A 6496-nucleotide genomic window follows, 5' to 3' on the forward strand; every position below is an offset into this window, starting at 1 on the left:
GAGTTGTTGAATTAGCTGCATGGAGGTTCACGGTTCTCGAAAGTTGTCTTGGCATCAGGACATCATCAGATTCCTATAGTTGAGGAGTATGTACGGAATGTGGGTTTTCCGTATACGTTATGGATATTATAAGTTTTGGTGATATCATTTTGGATCGAGGAATGCACCGATAGCATTTGAGAAGCTTATGAATAAAGTCTTTCGCAAACACTTGGACAAGTGCGCGATTGTACTCATCGACGACCCCATTGAGTTATTCTTGGAGTAGAGGGAGCATGATGAGCGTTTGCGGATTGTGTATTGATGCGTGAGGATCAGGTCATTCTATATACATTGCATCAGTTGAGACCTCACGAGACCCACTACCCTATTCATGATTCGTAGTGGTTGCAGTGGTATGTGCGTTATAGTTTTGGAGATTGTAATTGTACAAGAAGGAAGTTCAGATTCTCTGGGATCATTGGAGTCTGAAATTTATCTTCATTCGTTAAAACTTGTACTTGGACAGTGCAGTTGGATTGAGTTGGTAGCAGGCTGCAGTTTGGATATTGCATACAATCTGGTAAAGACAACCAGGTGACAAATGCCTTGGGCAGGCACATGAGCGCGTATCAGGAACCAAAGAGGTTCATGAGTTTACTGGGACATTTGCTAGTCTCAGATTGTGTGCCATTACTGCCGATGGAGAGACAGATGGCCTTGGGACTTTAGAGCATGTAGTCTTGCTATGGAGGATACGCCAAGCGCATGTTAGCGTTATGGCTTTGTAAGACGATCGAGATGGGGAGTATTGGATATCATAAGTGTTGAGCGGGATAGTTTTGAGCGGGATGTACCTGTGCCGAAACCGAGTTGTGTGTTGGACAATATAAGCTGTTAAGAAAAGGGATCTTACAGCAAATATATCACTTGTGTTTCTATACCCATCAGGAACACCAAGGGGTACCAAGATATGGAGTGTTAACTATAATTGGTCTAGTATGAAGAGAGTTGTAGCTTCATTGCGTCACAGTGTCAGACATGTCATATGACTATGACAGAGGATCAGTTATCTATCATGTTATTTTTGAGCTTGCTTTTGCCGGAGTGGAAATGAGGCATGGTGATTATGGACATTGTTATTGGATTTTAAATCACCATATGTGGAAAGGATGCCACATGGGTAGTCATGGATTGACATACCAAGTCAGCCCATTTCCTAAGTAATTAAGAAGACAGTCAGAGCTAATCAGTTGGAGCAGACCTACATTATTGAGGTTGGGAGGTTTCATGGATGTCAACATTGTATCGGATTGGGATTCGAAGTTCACGTCTACATTTTTGGAGTCATTCAAAAGGAACTTGGGACAAAGATCCACATGAATACTACTTATTATCAGCATACAGATGGTTAGTCAAAGAGAACTATTCAGACTTAGAGGACATGCTCAGGGATTGCGTCTTACAGTGGGATGGAAGATCGGAAAGCATTACATTTAGCAGAGTTTGCCCACATCGACAACTAACGTTCGAGCATTGAGATGACACCGTATGAGGCTATTTATGGTAGGCCTTGTCGTATACCACTTTGTTGGACCAAAGTGAGGGAGTGACATGAGTCAGAATAATTAATGGTTCAAGAGATGGTATAACAAATGAACATGCTCAAGGATTGGCTTTGAGAAGCCCATGACGGCAGAGGATTTATGCAGATAAGCGCCGTAAGGACTTGGAGTTTCAGGTAGGAGACTTAGTGTACCTGAAAATGAGGACATTCCAAGGAGGATCTAAGACTCATAAGCTAAAGAAGCTTAAACCGAGATATATGGGACCATACCCTATTGTGGAGCGGATTGGAGAAGTGGCTTACAGATTGCGGTTATCAGTAGAGTTGTCATATTTTCACGATGTGTTCCATGTGTCAGTCTTGAGGAAAGTTGTGAGAGAGCCAGAGCTCATTTTGCAGCAGCCACCCAATGATCTTGAGAAGAATTTGTATGCATCTTGTCAGCCAGTTGAGATTTTAGATCGGCAAGTGAAAGCCGTTCAAGGGATGATGACCAGTTTAGTTAAAGTTCGTTGGGAGAGAGACGGGATTCAGGAAGAAACCTGGGAGGCCGAGACTCAGATGAGGATTGATTATCCAGAGTTTTTCCAGGACAGTATTGGACAGTCGGTTCAGGAGCCGAATTCGGGGACGAATTCTCCATTGGTAGGGGAGAATTGTAACGACCCAATTTCGCAGGCCCAGCAAGGCCCAATCAGTTTACAGGAAACCCTAGGTGAGTTCCTATTTAAACAGAGCCAGCCTATTATTTTATTCAGAAAAAGTCTAAGGCGTCGAACCCCTGCAGATTTAGAGCCGTCAGAGAGAGATATTGGTGAACTGTCTCAGCCACCGTCGACTGAGATCAGATCCGTCACGCCGCCGCCGTCTCACTACCCCCTAGGTAATCTGCAAATTACCTTTTCCGATTGGTTAAGTGCTGGCCGTTTAGTAAATCGTCGATATCTCTCTAACCATTGGGTTTCTCGCGATTTCAAGGCCACCAGTGTGTTCGTGACGTTGAGACGAGACCGGAGCAAGATTTTCAGCCCGAGAACCGCCGCGACGCGCCCACACGGGCAGGAGGAAGTTTTGCGCGTGAATCGCACGCGCCGCCATCTCCGCCGGACGTTCGCCGGAGCCACCGCAGTCGGCCACCGTCCGTTCGCCGCCGGGAAGCCGCCGCCCATCGCCGCCGCCGGTGATTTTCCGGTAAGCCACCACCGTTCCTGGCCGCCGCCGGCGACTCGCCGGTAACTCGGTGACTCGGCCGAGTCGACTCAGCGAGTCAAGCCGTTGAACAGTCAAGCCGGTTTGGTTTGGTTGGCTTGTTAAATTGATTTCCGGTTTGGCGGTGACTCGGCCGAGTCGACTCAGCGAGTCAAGCCGTTGACCAGTCAAGCCGGTTTGGTTTGGTTGGTTTGTTAAATTGACTTCCGGTTTGGATTGAACTGATTTGAAATCGATTTGAATCTGGTCCAATTGAAATCGAACTCGGTTAAGGAAAACCGGGTGGTTCAATTCGATTTCAATTTGGTCAAGGGTTGACCGGCTTGGGTCAGAGTTGATCTTTGACCAACGGGTTGACTTTTTGACCAGATCGCCGGTTATCCGTTTTGGACCGTTCGAAGGGCGTTCTGATTTGATTTTTCGCCCTGATTTCAGATTTGGAGGTTGTTTAAGCATCTGGAGTTCATAGCTATCACTTTTCCACATTGCTAAGGTGAGGGTCTATTCCATAAATCTTGTACCAGTGTAGAATTCTCCCTATGCTAGTTTAGATTTCGAATCATGATCCATCTGTTTGAATTGAGACTGTTTGAGTCTTGATTGTTAGTTAGTTTATTCGTTTTAAAATGGAACTAGGGGTCTAGAGGATTCAACCATTGATTTGATTGTGTGATGTTAAGAGATGCGATATATATATATGTATGTATACATAGTTATGAGTAGGGACTATGTGCGAGGACGGGGGTCCAGAGATGTTTGGACTAGCGACACAACTTTGGTGGGCGGGGGCTCAGAGACGTCTAGGCTAGCAACGCAAATTGTGTGGGGCGTGGGTGCAGAGACGTTTGCATTCAACGCAACTTTGGTGGGCGGGGGTACAGAGACATACTGTACTAGCGACGCAGCGTATGTATATATATCCGTATGAGGAGATGCGGAGTGTATGGACTAGCTATATGATATCATCACATTGTTTGTGTGATACTTTAGGCGTCTTGTTTGTTCATGTTAGAGCTAAACTTCCATAGTGGGAGTTCTATTTACTCAAGTCAGTGGTTTGCGTGTTTAGCATCTCATACCTCACGGAGTAACTCTCCTATTACTCATTCCTCCTATTCCTTCCCCTTTTAGGTGAGACTGACAAGCAGGAGTGATTGCTATCGGACTGGTGCTTTGGAAGTTTTATTTCCTTTCTTATTTGACTTTTAAGAAATAATAAATGGAGATTTCAGACTTTTTATTTATTTAAGTTATTTTGGAAAATACGGGTGTTACACAAACATATGGAGTTTACGAAAAGTCTAAATTTGAAAAACTTTTCATCGCAGCCAAGGGGAAAAAACATCAAAAACAACTGAAAATTTAAAGGGAAGATTCAGCATTATTAATCATAAAGATGGTAACAAAACATACTACTTTTCTGCAAATAATCAAGTAGTTGATAACACGAAGTCTTGGAGCATATATATGCATATGCTAATAAATGACATTATTTCACGGCTAGGCCTTATGATATTAACTTTTGAAGATTTCATATGTTGTAGAGGAAACCAAAACACTTCAACGTCTGGCGGTTCTTCTGGTTGTATAGAACCTCTCTCTGATTATGAATAACTCTTTTACAATTTCACTTATGGCCAACCGGTTCCTCAGCTCGGAAGTTCCTCACAACACCTAAGTCCCAACTCCAAGACCATTGTCAAGCACTCAGCAACAGGGAAACCAACTCGGAGACCTCTCTGAAGAATCAATGTGTCTACAATGTCCATTACTCTCTCAGGCAATGCTGACTTGGTGTAGCTGTATAGTGTAAAACTTCCCTCAAATAGCTCATTGGTTGGTCGTTTCCCTGTGAACATTTCCTAAAGGAGAATTCCAAAGCTATATACATCACCATGTATTGATGGTTGTCCTCCCATTCCATACTCTACAACCAAAATTCACAGAAAAAAATACTGGAGTGATAAAAATAATACACAAAGTTTCTTCATTATAGCATGAAAAATGTGTGATAGTTTTACCTGGTGTGGCATAGCCAATGGTTCCTCTAACGCCGGCCGAGCTGAGTTGATTGAGGAAGGACTCTTGGTCGAATTTGAGGAGCAGTCGAGCTAGACCAAAGTCACTAACATGTGCTGTTAGATCATCATCCAGAAGTACATTGCTTGGCTTAAGATCGCAATGAGCTATCGGGTCATGACAATTAACATGAAGTTACTCCAACGCAGATGCCACGTCTATCACTATGTAAAACCTTTCACGAAGGGTCAAGGGCCTTGAGGTTGTATAGCTCGTCCCTTCTCGGTGCAGCCACATATCCAAGCTTCCATTCGGCATGAAATCATACACCAAGGCTCTGAACTCATTACCTTTGTAATCGACGCTGGAGCAAGCTGTTACGAGCTTCACAAGGTTGTGATGCCTTACACCCTTCAAGGCTTCACACTCTGCGCTAAAACTCTTGGCAGCTCCAGGCTTACTGAGATTCAACACTTTGATGGCAACAGCTCTGTTCTCAGCACCGAGCAATGCTTTATAGACAACACCAAAGTTTCTGACCCAATGGTGTTTCCCACAGAAAACCCACCAGTTGCATTATGAAGCTCCTCGTAACTTACCCTTTCATGTACAGGCACAGCTGTGGAACTATACATATTGCTAACCCTGTCGTTTTTGTTACGTTTCTTGAACCAACACCGAGAGATGATACCGATTATTACCGAAAGTACAAACAAAGCAACACCTGCACCAATGCCAATGACTATTTTTTTCTTTTTCACTCTTTTAATCTCTCCTAGCACGGAGCATGGCTTTAGTTGTAGTTCAGGAATGCCCCCACAGAGATTTATGTTTCCAAATATAGAAAATTGGCTGAAGTTTCGAAATGCTCCTTCAGTTGGTACTGGCCCTTCAAGGCTATTCATAGAGAGGTTTACATATTCAAGAGAGGAGAGTGTAGAGGATGGATTTGACCATCCCACAAGGTCCGAGGAATAGAAAGGCCTGGCCCGGATTAGGTAGAGCGACGGCTCAAGAGTCAGGTCTCTCGGCTTGACTCTTGGGTACTTTTAGTCGATCATCATCGACTGAAGTACATCCAGCTCAGCGGTTGCTCGGACGCCTACGGGCTTCTCGGCCCAGCAGAGGAGGCCCACCAAGATGGCGTAAATTAGGTCAAGGACGAGGCATCAGGACGTCTATATAAGGGAAAGGGGAGACAACGAGAGAAGGATCCGAAATCACTGACTAACACTTGGCGGCTAGATTAGGATTTTTACCTTTGCTTCATCTCGCCGCTAGTTGTACTTTTCCGGTAGCTCATCGAGCCACCGGCTTCCTTTCTGTCGCACTCTCTTCTTTCCCCTTGTAACCGACCGAACGTTTATATTTCCGACCATTATTAAGACGTCTTTGTTTCAACTCACATCTTATTTATTACCGTTTTCCGATTAAACAGTTGGCGCCCACCGTGGGACAACTAGCAAAGTAACGTCAGAACTATGGTCGTTAGCAACGACAGTTCTTCGTCAGGCGAGGAGCGCGAAGCTCTCGAGGTGACACCGGCTCCAGAGGTGACACCTACGCCTACACCAGTAACTCCACTTCCTCATCCTGCATCTATGGAAACTATCCTGGCACGCCTCGCCCTACAAGAAGCGGCGCAGAAGGCGGCAGTTGACCAAATCACGGCGATAGCAAAGATCCTTGCTCCTCTCGCTGCAAACGCCGAAGCTTCAACGG

The 6496-nt window shown here is 44.8% G+C and overlaps 1 pseudogene; it reads right to left on the minus strand.

The window, feature by feature from the left end:
• Positions 1 to 4315: 4315 nt before the first annotated feature.
• LOC106330798 overlaps positions 4316 to 6496 on the minus strand; it is a 13527-nt pseudogene continuing 11346 nt past the window's right edge.

The sequence above is a fragment of the Brassica oleracea genome, chromosome C3 (genome assembly GCF_000695525.1).
Source record: "Brassica oleracea var. oleracea cultivar TO1000 chromosome C3, BOL, whole genome shotgun sequence".
Taxonomy (NCBI): domain Eukaryota; kingdom Viridiplantae; phylum Streptophyta; class Magnoliopsida; order Brassicales; family Brassicaceae; genus Brassica; species Brassica oleracea.